The 13257-nt window shown below is 45.8% G+C and overlaps 1 protein-coding gene across 3 annotated transcripts in view; it reads left to right on the top strand.

Annotated features, from left to right (window-relative positions):
- The window catches only part of ESRRG (estrogen related receptor gamma), a 1050432-nt gene that overhangs the window by 49611 nt on the left and 987564 nt on the right, over nt 1-13257 (top strand). The window contains exon 1 of one of the 3 annotated variants that reach the window (XM_068232893.1): nt 4442-4553. The exons of the other annotated variants lie outside the window; for them this stretch is intronic. The gene's annotated coding sequence lies outside the window, so the exon portion shown is untranslated. Of the gene's footprint in view, nt 1-4441; nt 4554-13257 lie in introns of those variants that run through there. 3 annotated transcript variants of the gene reach the window in all.

Genomic DNA, 13257 nt, shown 5'->3' with positions numbered 1-13257 from the left:
GTGGTATAATCCACTGTCAGCAGGAATCGCCATTATAACTGTAACAGCTGAGCTCTGCTGAGCTCCTCAATATGTGTTTACATTGTTGCTAGGCAACCAGGCGGCCTTTGCAGGGAGTCTTTTGTTCAAAGAGTCAAAGCAAGAAGTTTTGAATCAGGATGATACCATTTATGATTCAAAACTTTATGATTCAAAACTTCTTGCTTTTACTCATGGCTAACACGGTACAACACTTTACTGGTTCAAAGAGTCACAAACTGCTGGGAGAATCAGCCAGAATCAGTCCCATCTACACCATATGATTCTTTGTCAGATTCTATTCAATTTGATTCGATTCATTGACTCAATTTGATTCAATCTGACATGTTCAATTTGAATCAAATTGCATCGAATCATGAATCGGAAATGTGACATTGAATCAAATCAAATCAATGAATCGAATCAAATTGAATCGAATCTGACAAAGAATAATATGGTGTAGATGAGACTGATTCTGGCTGATTCTCCCAGCAGCTTATGACTCTTTGCACAAACGATTCCCTGCACAGGCCGTCTGGTTGCCTAGCAACAATGTAAACACATATTGAGGAGCTCAGCAGAGCTCAGCTGTTAGTTATAATGGCGATTCCTGCTGGCAGTGGAATTATACCACTGAAAACTAGGTTGACGGGAGTTATGGTTGTGAAATGAAAGTAAAAAAACAACAACACACAAATGGATTAGCCTCCCAGTCCGTCATCCGTCACTGTTTACACTACATGTTGTATTGATGAAACCATTCATTTTTTTAAAAAACTTTTTACACTATTTTAGAAGGATGTTTAATAGTTTATGCATAAACCACTTTTTATTTTTTTCCTCATTCACGAAAGAACCCCTTTAAGGATTATCACTAACAATGCACATATAGAGGTGTTCACTACCAGCATAGCACCAATTACAAAATAATAAGATGGATGAAGGCGGGCCCCTAGTTGGCCCCTCTGGCCCAGTAGCCCCTAGTGGGGTCACAACCTCTGCGTCCCCTATTGCTACGCCACTGTCGGTAGCAGTATACTGCCCAATGATAACCTGATCTGGATGCACACAGCATAGAAAGTCTGTAGAAGAGGAGTAGAAAAGGTGGTCACTGTGGGGATACCGCGGTCACCTGTATGACAAGGAGAGACCAGGAGCCATATGGGGTAGTATTGTGGGGTATTTGATGTTAGATTGTAGTACAAGAGTATTTATACTCACAAAGGTGGGTTGCAGTCCCTGTAACCAACATATATCGCCTACGGGGGAATAACTGTCCCCGCTCGGTATTCCAGGTCCTACTGGAGCTGGATGGTCGCACTCCTGGTTGGTCCTTCTTGGTTGTAGATAACACCACACCCGGAAGGTGAACACCTCCAAAGGAAATATAATGTATAGTACTGGAGGGTGGAGGCGCTCAAAAATAGGTAATGTAATGAAATAAATAATAATAATAAGGGGGACGGGAAGTGTCTTTACCCCTCCAGATGGAAGAACCCAAACCATAGGGTTCTTCCATCTGTCATTCAGCACGATTAAAAGGATAACGTGTTTCAAGGGCCTCAGCCCGCTTCTTCAGGTCAATACAAGTGCCTTTAGACTATGGTCACAAGCATGGACGCCAGAAATCTGATTCCTTGCCGCAATAGCAGTATAAGGGGCGATATTGTGGCTGGGAATGTGAAGAATCACTCGCGTTCCCAGCCTGTCGGGTCCTGACGGCGAAACCGGAAGTAGCCGCCGGCAGGGACAAGAGGATCGGAGAGACACGGTGAGGGCACCTATCAGCTGCAGGGGGCTGAGGGAAGCCCTAGGTGAGTAAAACTCATTTTTTTTTTCGACTTAAGTGCCTCTTTAAAGCTGCAGTGGCCTATTTTACAAAAAGTGGCCTGGTCTTTAGGGGGGTTTAACACTGGTCCTCAAGAGGTTAAACAGTCCGTGCGCTGTTGATCTGTAGCATCAGGCTGTGTATGAGTTTTCTGTGTTTTTGTGTTGTGTGTTATTATTTTCTGCCAGTTGTGTGAATCCCATCCTCCTCCTCCTCCTTCTCCCGATTCCCTTCAGTGTTTATTCTTTAGGACTTTGTAAACTAGATCACGTCTTGCGTTTTGGCGGAATGCGTCTCAGCCCTCTATGCCTCATTGGATAAATAACGCTGAACGCCGCACAAGCAGCCGCTGGAATAGCATCAGCCTCAAGGGGTTTTGCAGGGTGTTGCTGGTCAGAAATGACTCCGCGCTGAATACATTACTTCTTTTGTTAATTTAATTGTATAATTAGTTTTTCTTTTCCTGCTTGCTATCAATGTGTCCCATTTTTATTAACTGATTGAGCTGTTCCTATTAGGTATGAAACAATTCCGGTGGCCAGACTAAAGCCGAACTCCAGACATAGTGATTCATGTACAGTCTGATAGCTGAGCGAGGAGGACGTCCAAGGAATCAGGGAAAAAGGACACAGGTGCCCTTATGACAAACAATGGCGCCACCATAGGCAGAGCCTAAGGTCCTCCAGCAGCCAAGGCTGAGACACCTAAGTGAGCCCCTCCATCCCTCGGACCCCAGACGTCACACACTGATTGCTATTAGACTAAGAGGTGCCCCAGGGCCCTCAACTCCCCCAACACCTCAGAGGAACTGAGAGTGAAAAAATAATGTCATAAAAAAGTGCTTCATTTTTACAACAATTATGTATAAATGATGCAGTGTTTGGCCATTGTAAAATCTTTCCTCTCCCTGATTTACATTCTGACATTTATCACTTGGTGACATTTTTACTGCTGGCAGGTGATGTCACTGGAAGTAGCTGCTGCTTGCTTTTTTGGCAGTTGGAAACAGCTGTAAATAGCTACAGTATTTCCCACAATGCAATGAGGTCCACAGACAGGAAACTGCCAGGACCATGGTCCTCACAGTTTCTTGTGAGATAGGTTTCACAGCAATATCAGCCATACAGAGCCCCATGGCCCTATGGTCACCCAGTCTCTGTAACATGGTCCTATGGCCACCCAGTCTCTGTAATATGGCTGTGTAGTCCCTCAGTCTCTGTAATATGGCTGTGTGGTCACTCAGTCTATGTAACATGGCCCTATGGTCACCCGGTCTCTGTACTATGGCCCTATGGTCACACAGTCTCTGTAATATGGCTCTATGGTCACCCAGGTCTCTGTAATATGGCTTTATGGTCGCTCAGTCTCTGTAATATGGCCCTATGGTCACTTGGTCTCTGTAATATGGCCCTATGGTCACCCAGTCTCTGTAATATGGCCCTATGGTCACCCAGTCTCTGTAGCATGGCCCTAGGGTAGCCCGGTCTCTGTAACATGGTCCTATGGTCACTCAGTCTCTGTAACATGGTCCTATGGTCACTCAGTCTCTGTAACATGGCCCTATGCACACTCAGTCTCTGTAACATGGCCCTATGGTCACTCAGTCTCTGTAATATGGCCCTATGGTCACTCAGTCTCTGTAATATGGCCCTATGGTCACTCAGTCTATGTAACATGGCCCTATGGTCACTCAGTCTATGTAACATGGCCCTATGGTCACTCAGTCTCTGTAATATGGCCCTATGGTCACTCAGTCTCTGTAATATGGCTGTGTGGTCTCTCTGTAACATGACTTTCGTGACTATGTGGTCACTCCACATCTGTAAACTATCAGTGGTGAGGGGTCCTGAAACCGACCAGCAACTAAAGTTAAATTATATTGTGAAAGAGAAGCCCCAAAATATTTGCTATTGGACCCTGTGATTTCTTGGTCTGTCTCTGACTACAACAGTTAGTACAGTGGCGTAGCTTATGCGTTGTGGGCCCTGATGCAAGTTTTACAATGGGGCCCCCCAAGCACTCTATACATAGCGATTGATAAGGCGCACCAAAACCTGCCAATGGTAACTACAGTGTCAGAGGAGCAAGAAGGGTATGGGGAACAGTTTGTTAATGATTACCACTATTCAAAGTATCTATAGAAGTGATTATTACCAGCACAGGACCAATAGAGAGCTAGTACTATAGTAGAGGGAGGGCCCTGTGGGGCCCCTCTGGCCCAAGGGCCCCGATGCGGTGGCTACCTCTGCAACCCCTATTGCTACGCCCCTGAGTTAGTACTACTAATAAAAAATGACTGGAAGGTGGACACACAGTGTCACCCTTTATTGCCTGATTGGTGTGAAGCTATCAAAGCGGGTTTAGCCTCCGTCCGCCTGGCACTGAGCTCTGTAATGTGATGCCATCGTTTTTTTCTGTAGGTCTCCTTTCTGCAGGGCTGCTGAACACCAGCATAAGCTGCCTGCATGTTTATGTGTGTATAACTAAGGCAAGCAAATCACTCACTGAGCAAGACTTTAACCCCGAGATCTCCCACCAGATGAGCTCCTCACCCAGGAGGAAGAAGTTTCCATGATCTCGGCAGGTTTAGTGGGGTGTCTCTCTGTCATCAGATCAGATTTCCGCCGTATGCCAACCAAAGACTCCCTTTAAGACACTTTGTCCTTGAAAACTGCACCAAACTCTTGGGAGAGATTCCTAGAGACCTGTAAGTACGTTCTATTGAGGCACAGCACTAGACCTTTGCTGTAGCTAGCTGGGGACCTGCTGTGCTGAGGGAGGGGTCAGGTGGATTACAGAGGGGGAAAGGGGGACAACAAGCAGTTTTTAGGATGTTTTATTGTTTTCATTTCTCTTTTTCTTTTCTTTTTTTGCTATATGTGTTGGGTGCCTTTTTAGTGTTTAAGGGAAAGATTGATGCTTGATCTTGTTGCAGTCTGTACAGGGACTACACAGCAGGCAAGCTTTTAATATATTTCATGTTAATGTCTTTATGCTTTCATTTGGCTTTCACTACAACTCAAGGGACAATTACTGTCGCCATCAAACGGCTCCATGTCAAAGTTGGCTAGTTTTTTTCTTCCATGCTAATGGTCGTTTGTGGCTTCTAGCTAGAAAAAAAATAGATTGTTCAGTTATACAAACATAAATAGTAATAAGGCATCCTCTACTATGCTAGCTCTATCCCCCCCCCCCCCCCACTTTGTTTTTTGCCTTTGTTCATCTCTCTCTCCAGCTCTCTCTCTCTCTCCCTCTCTCACTTTCTCATCCTCCCTTCTCTTTCTCTTATTTCCCTCTCTCCATTTCCATCAATCTATCTCTCTCGCACCCCCCCCTCCTCTCCACCCCCACCCCTCTATCCATCTCTCTCTCTCTCCCCCTCTCTCTTAATCCATCACTCTCTCCCCCTCTCTCTCACCATCTTTCTTTCTCCCCCCCCCCCATTGCTCTTACCACATCTCTATCTCCCCCCCCCCCCCCCTCTATTCATCTCCCCCCATCCATCTCTCTCCGCTCCATCCATCTATCTCCCCCCGCCATCAAATACTCTCTATCCACCTCTCTCCTCTCCATCCTTCTCTCTCTCCCCCATTCTCTTTATTTCTCTCTCTCCTTCTCTCTATCAATCTCTCCCCCCTCTCTTCCCATCTCTCTTTCTTCCTCCCCCTCTCCTCTCCCTCTATCCATCTCTCTCCCCATCCATCTCTTTCCCTCTCTCTCCCTCCCTGTCTCACTCTCTTACTTTCCCCCCTTCTCTCTCTCTCTCTCTCTCTCTCCCTCCCTCTCTCTATCCATCTCTCTCTCTCTTCCTCCCCCCTCTCTCCTTCCCTCTCCTCCCCCCTCTCTCTCTCTATCCATCTCTCCCCTCTATCTCTCTCCATCTCTCCCCTCCCATCCATCTCTCTCTATTCCTCCCCCATCTCTCCCTCCCTCTCTCTCTCTATTCATCTCCCCCCCCCCCCCCCCCCCTCCATCTCTCTCTCCTCCCCTACCTTTCACTTTCTCCCTTTCATTCTCTCTGTGTTCCATTCATCTCTCAGTTTGCACATCCACTTTCCTACTTTCTTTCTCACTCCTCACCTACTTTCTTCCTCATTCTGTCAGTGCTCTCTGTCTCCTTTTACGCTGCAAATCACAGTATGATACCAATTCACGGTACGATACCAATTCCGATAGCACTTTATGTATATATTCACATTTATGCAGCACTTATTGTACAGTTTGATAATGTTTATATATGGTTTTTATTTTGACATCATGCACAAATGAACCTTTGTTGATATGCCTGGCACAATCAATGCATATATTTCTAGATACACCCTATTCCACACGACAGAGCTAGTGGGCAGCGTGATTGGCGGGATCGACGAGTTTAACTCGGGTATTCCTGCACGTCGCCCCCACGCCCAGACAAGCATGTGACCAAGCACCTTAAGGTGCAAAACAGCGGTTGTGCCTGCCTGCTTTCCCTGCTACCCATATCTTTTCCACCTGACACCGCCAATGTGTAGCTAACGTTCAATGTGAATGTATCACTGGTTTGCTGCATCTGAGTAATTAAGCAATGGAGGAGAAAGTGCCCGGTCTGCTTCTCTTTTTTACTAAACCTTAATGACCCCCCCCCCCCCCCCACCTTCAATGTTCACAACTCTTCCCTTGTCTCTACTTTAATGACCTTCATGACATTGATGCCCATCTAATAAGGGTCATAACATGTGTAGCCACAAAATCACCTGATCTGAACACTGATCTGAAGTATAGTCCCCTTTTTAGGAGGAAGAGAAGGTTAGTATTTGGGGCCCCCCATCAGCTGTGTGGCTCCCCTGCAGGGGCTACGCTCCTATAGTTAGGCCTCTGTGGACAACCCTATCCATCCCAGTCCTTTGTACCTCAATACATCAGTGATACTTACCTATCCTGATAGAAGTGTCCAGAAAATTGCATCAGTGTGGCCTTAAAGTGGGCCTCAGACATTGCTGTATTTTATTTTTTTTATTTATTGCTTTTATGAAACCAATCCAATTTTTCAGTTGATTAAAAGTCCTGAAGAAGTTCTTTGGGGTACCACACATAGTTTGAGATTGCCGCAATTTCGTCAAAAAGGATTGTGTATGGTGAAAAAGATGGATTGAAAAACATTTCACCAGTGGTGGGCCGAAATTTCGCATGTGCGAAATTTCGCATCGAAATTAGCAATTACGCATCATAATGCGAAATTTCAGAGAAAATCGTAATTAATTTTGTATGTAAAAGTAGTACAGTATATTATCTTTCCAATACATACCATACTATTTCCATCTTTTTTGAGTATACATATACACACACTTTCATAATTCCATCCTTTTTGTTGTTTCTACAAACAATAAATAAAGTTCGGTATGTAGTGAATAGTTACATACAATTTATTTGGGTTGAATGCAATTCAACAATCAATCACACACCATACAATTCTTGGTAAAGTTGGTCTGAATTTTCCAACACGTCCAATCTTCAAAAATAAAAAAAACTGGAAATTCGATCTGATTTCATAGTCGAATACATTTTTTTTTTACATTTTGCAGTACAACTGATTGTTTTAATCGAAATTGCGGCAAAATTGACCAAAAAATTGTAACACGTGTGACCCCCTTAAAGGGAACTTAAAGTAAAAGTGGCGCCAGCAGAATAAAAGTGGATAAAAGCTTTAAAATTTGCTTGGAGGAAGTGGTGGACTTACCTCCATAAAGCAGACACGAAAGACTGTCTGAAAAGTAGCAATCGCATTTATTATATGGTACCCCAAAAGTGCAACGCGTTTCGCACGACCAGCCCGCGTCATCAGGCAATAAAGTGGGGACAAAACAGAATTCCAGCAGTAGCAGGTGTAGCGCTACACCTGCTACTGCTGAAATTCTGTTTTGTCCCTACACCTGCTACTGCTGGAATTTTGTTTTGTCCCCACTTTATTGCCTGATGAAGCGGGCTCGGCCTGCGAAACGCGTTGCACTTTTGGGGTACCATATAATAAATGTGATTGCTACTTTTCAGACAGTCTTTCATGTCTGCTTTATGGAGGTAAGTCCACCACTTCCTCCAAGCAAATTTTAAAGCTTTTATCCACTTTTATTCTGCTGGCGCCTCTGTTCTCCTACTGCAAAATCGTGTCCACCCCTGGTGGAGGGGTGATCTACCCCTTTTTCTCATCTACAGAGAGCGACTTCTTAATCCTGAGTGAGGACAGGTCTAATCTCCTCACCTGCTTATACAGTGGTTGCCTGTGTGGTAACCCACGTTTGTGACTATATTCTTCTCACTGATTTGCCTTACTTTGTTTATGTTTTAACATACTACACTATATTGGGCTCTCGGTTTCTCTATATTTTAAAGTAAAAGTGAGGTAACTTCAGCCCCCTGTAATCCTACTGGTCCCTTGCTGTTGTTCTGCTCTGTTCCATATAGCCGCTATGCGCCACTGCGCATGCACAGCTCCAGCTGCGCGCCTTCACAGTCGTGCTCCCGTAGCTGGGAGCATTCGGCACGTGCACAGTAGCAATTCTTACAAACTGTCACGGGAGTGCAATCAAGGAGGCTGCGTATGCAGCTTTCCGAGGGGTCAGCTGCTGTAAGGAACAGAGGGGAACAGCGGCGAGGGACCAGGGGGACTACAGGGGGCTGGAAGAAGCCCAAGGTAAGTGAAACTGCGCACATTAAAGTCACTTAAGGTCCCCTTTAAGGCAGGATTGTCAGCCACAAAAATCAAATTCCATTTACCCACTGCTTTGTGTTTATTATGGAGTCTACATGCAGTCTGCACTGCAAGCATTTCAATATAATCATAAATGAGTCTGCTGAATTCATCTTATCGCAGTCAGCCTGGCTCTATTCTAGTACATTGCCAAGGAAAGGGAAGCTTGTCATCTCACCTCCCACATTCCTGCTCCTCGCTGATTGGCTGAGGGCAGTTCAGTGTGACAGGAGGCTGAGAAGGGAAATACTCATCCACAGAAGCTGCTGAAATACGATCTATGTTGTGCTCACATGCATTTAAAAAACAAAGCTGGATATGACAGTACAGTTTCTAGGAGAAAGAAAAGTGTAAGTTAGGAAATGACATCAGGATTGGCTTCAGTTAGAGGCAGTAAAGATGGAAAATCCCTGGAACAGTTTTCTCTTCATTTATTATAGAAAATTCACTGAAATAAAAATGTGGACACTGTGCAGTATAATAAATACTGTATGTTATATAAGTGGAGCAAGTATTTATCTACTTATATATGTTTTTTTTCTGGGGCAGTATGGCTGTCCCTGCTGCTTTAAAGTGTACCCGAGGCGATATGTGACATGATGAGATAAACATGTGTATGTACAGTACAAAACATAAGAATAACCAGGCTGTTTTACTTGTTTTATTTTGCTGCCTAAAAGAGTAAATTTCTAGGCATGGAAGTGACAGCTTCTGTCTTGTCCGTACCGTGTTGGGGATATAGTAAACATCACCGATAAGCATATTACAGCCATAAAGGTTTTCCTAGAAAAATGCAACTTCTGAGGGAATGGAGAGATAAAATACATGGGGCTTGATTCACAAAGCGGTGCTAACCTACTTAGCACGTCTAAAGTCTTTAGACGCGCTAACCAGGGTGCTAAGTAGGTTAGCACCGGATTTCTCAATCAGATCGTGCGCTAACTTTGCGCGCGTAAAGTTTTACGCGCGCAAAGTTTTACGCGCGCTAAGTCCCATAGGCTTTAATGGGCACTTCGCGCGGTGCGCCCTGTGCTCTGTGCAGTACGCGCGTAAAGTTTTACGCGCATAAAGTTTTGCGCGCGTAAAGTTTTATGCGCGAAAAGTTTGTTGAGACGTGCTAAGGGGGTTTTCACAGGCGTGCTAACAGTTAGCACCGCTTTGTGAATCAAGCCCATGATCTACTGACCTTTTTCTAACTCTGGGAAACTTAATAGGCTGCCAGTGGTTAGAGACCGTAAAACATTCAACCTACTTTGAAATTGTTTAAATATAAAAAACAACCCTTAAAAAAGTCATTCTTAGGAGAAGAAGAATAAATATAATTGTTTATCTCATTAGTTTTTTTTTATTATTTTGGGTTCACTTTAAGCCCAAATGAATGATGGCTCAAACCATTGCTCATCTGCAGGGGGTTGGGCTTTAGTAGAGGGTGACTTTGCATGGACGTTGTGCATTCGGTGGTATTATTCTGTGACTCCTTCCTGTCCAGCGCTATTAGACTGCAGGCTGATTTTAAGAACTATTTGTATTCAGTACACAGGATGCAAATTAAATACTAAACACAAGATGGTGATTGGCTAAAAAGGGGAAGGTCTTTATTACCCTTGAAAGCCGAACGAAGCACAGGATGGCGATTTTCCTCCTAGCAAGCAGGTTTCCGTACGGTCTCCCACCTGGTCACATCTGTTATGACTGACCCATCGCAAACCTGTGACACAGCCTGAGTTATTTTTAGACTTTTACTTGCATCACTTCTTCTGTGAACGATACGCCAAAAGCGCCTTGTACATATTTTTTATTTTTATGTAAACACTCAAAAAATCTATGCTGTGTTTCCTAGAACTATTGTCAGATCTGGTAACTGTGCTCGATGGCTAACCGGTGAGCGCAATGGATTGTCGTAAACAATACAAATGAGTCCAGCCGCGTTTGCAGAGGCAACCAAACATGAAATGATTTTAATAGACATTAAGGCGGAGGTCACGTGGCACGCTGATTGCGTTCTGCCTTTTTAAGACGCCTGGGCTGGTTTCCCGCATAACCAGATGTACGATTTGAAAATGCAGATGAATGGAACGCTTTAGAGTTATTTTTATGTTTATGGAGACACACGGCGGCGTATTGAATACGGCAGTAAAGAGAGCTGTGCGCAATTGTGAAAAGCAGGAAACTACAGCAGTGGTGGACAAAATATGGAGTATTAGAGTTGATTAGCTAGCCAATGCAATGGTGGAGCAAGACTATAATCGCCAAACTCCAAGTACAAATGTTTCCGTAGTTCTGTACAGGTGGTCTTGTGAAAGAGGGTTCTTTTTCAGTTTGTAAAAGCCTGTACCCACTTTGCAATTTTTCTAATTTTCCCAAAAACCGGCGATTTTGTTTTGAGTGGTCGTTTCCATGATCTCCTGACGTGGGTACAGGCACGTAATAACATGAACAACATTTAGCAACACGCAGCAATAACGACCATCAGATTGGATCTTTTAGATCCCCGACAAGTACAGGTTGGTGTGATTTTCCTTCCTAAAACAGAAGGAAACTTGCAATAATTCAGGTTTAAGTGAACATTTGTGGTTACCCACAATGCACCGCTATGGAGTATGCAAATTATCTCTGTATGCCCTTGTAGCCAGGCTAACATCCAGAACCGCTGGTGTATAGCAAGTCTATAGCTTTACATTTTACATACACCAGCGGTTCTGGATTCTAGCCTGGCTACAGTGGCGCCCGAAGCCCTGTACTGGAGACACAAATAGTCTGCCTGCCCGAAGACTCACGCAGGCTAAGGTGAGCTGTGGGTTGCGGAGAATGAACTGGCGTGGTGTCTATTAGACGCCGGAGCCAGTTCAACACCTGGGAAGGTCCCACAATCCGGCAGCAGTGCTACCCTCCGCATACGGTGCTTCTGCCCCCCAAAACAGCCCCCCCCCCTGTGGCTGAAGCGGTTGCATCCCCTATATAGTTACGCCCCTGCCTGCCAGCAGGAAGAGTGATAGGGGAACGCTCGTCATCAGGGATGTCGCTGTGATCCATCCTTCTTTGTTGTGAGGTGAGTATTCAGCTCGAGCTCCATAATCACTTTTAAAGTGAACCCGAGGTGAGAGTGGCGGAGAAGCTGCCATGTTTATCTCATTTTAAACAATGCCAGTTGCCTGGCAGTCCTGCTGATCTTTCTGGTTAGTCTAAATCACACACATGAAACAAGCATGTGTTGTAATGTGGCCAGTTTAACTTATCTGGGCTTCTTCCAGCTCCCTGTAGTCCCCTGTAGATTAGAGATTCGAATGATTCGAGATATTCGAGAATCTTTTTGGATTCGAATTCGAGGACATTTGAAATTTGTCCCATCTCTACTTAAAAGGAAATAAATATGTAAGCCTCCATATATCTCTTACCTCAGGAGGATACCTTTAAAGAGAGTCTGAAGCCATAATAAAAATACCTTTTTTCCTTATATATAGCAGGGGCATGTGCAGGCCCGTTTCTTGGGCCGTGCGGGGGCGTGCCGCCGCCCGGTGCGCTGTTGGAAGGGGGGCGCTGTAATGGAGGGGGGGAGCCGGAGCCGCGGGGAGGACAGCCCGACCTCTCCCTCTCTCTCCTCTCCCGGGCCACCCTCCTGCTCCCCCCTCAGATGCAGAGTAATGCTCAGGGAGCGCTGTATACAATATACCTCCCTGCGTTCCAAGCGCTGCTCTCTCGCCGCCGGTCTCTTCCTCTCTGCTGCCTATACGATGATACACACGCTGCTTCCGGCTAAACAGGAAGCAGCGTGTGTATCATCGTATAGGCAGAGAGGAAGAGACCGGCGGCGAGAGAGTAGCGCTTGGAACGCAGGGACGTATGTTGTATACAGCGCTCCTTGCGCATTACTCTGCATCTGAGGGGGGAGCAGGAGGGCGGCCCGGGAGAGGAGAGAGAGGGAGAGGTCGGGCTGCCCTCCCCGCGGGGCCGGCTCCCCCCTCCATTATAGGGGGGCAGATACCTATCTAACCTATACTGGGGGCACCTACCTAATCTAACCTGCGCTGGGGGGCACCTACCTAATCTAACCTATACTGGGGGGCAGCTACCTATCTAACCTATACTGAGGGGCACCAACCTAATCTAACCTACGCTGGGGGGCACCTACCTAATCTAACTTACGCTGGGGGGCAGCTACCTATCTAACCTATACTGAGGGGCACCTACCTAATCTAACATTCACTGGGGGGCACCTACCTAATCTAACCTACACTGGGGGGCAGCTACCTATCTAACCTACACTGGGGGGCAGCTACCTATCTAACCTACACTGGGGGGCAGCTACCTACTCTAACCTACTCTGGGGGGGGGGGGGGGGGGGCACCTACCTAATCTAACCTATACTGGGGGGCACCTACCTAATCTAACCTACACTGGGGGGCAGCTACCTAATCTAACCTATACTGGGGGGAACCTACCTAATCTAACCTACACTGGGGGGCAGCTACCTATCTAACCTACACGGGGGGTGGGGCAGCTACCTATCTAACCTACACTGGGGGGCAGCTACCTATCTAATCTATACTGGGGGGCACCTACCTAATCTAACCTACACTGGGGGGCAGCTACCTATCTAACCTATACTTGGGGGCACCTACCTAATCTAACCTACACTGGGGGGCAGCTACCTATCTAACCTATACTGGGGGACAGCTACCTATCTAAC

Source organism: Hyperolius riggenbachi, chromosome 4, assembly GCF_040937935.1.
Source record: "Hyperolius riggenbachi isolate aHypRig1 chromosome 4, aHypRig1.pri, whole genome shotgun sequence".
In the NCBI taxonomy this organism is placed as follows: Eukaryota; Metazoa; Chordata; class Amphibia; order Anura; family Hyperoliidae; genus Hyperolius; species Hyperolius riggenbachi.
Note: the sequence above shows the minus strand (reverse complement) of the source record. Positions and strands in the feature narration are given on the sequence as shown.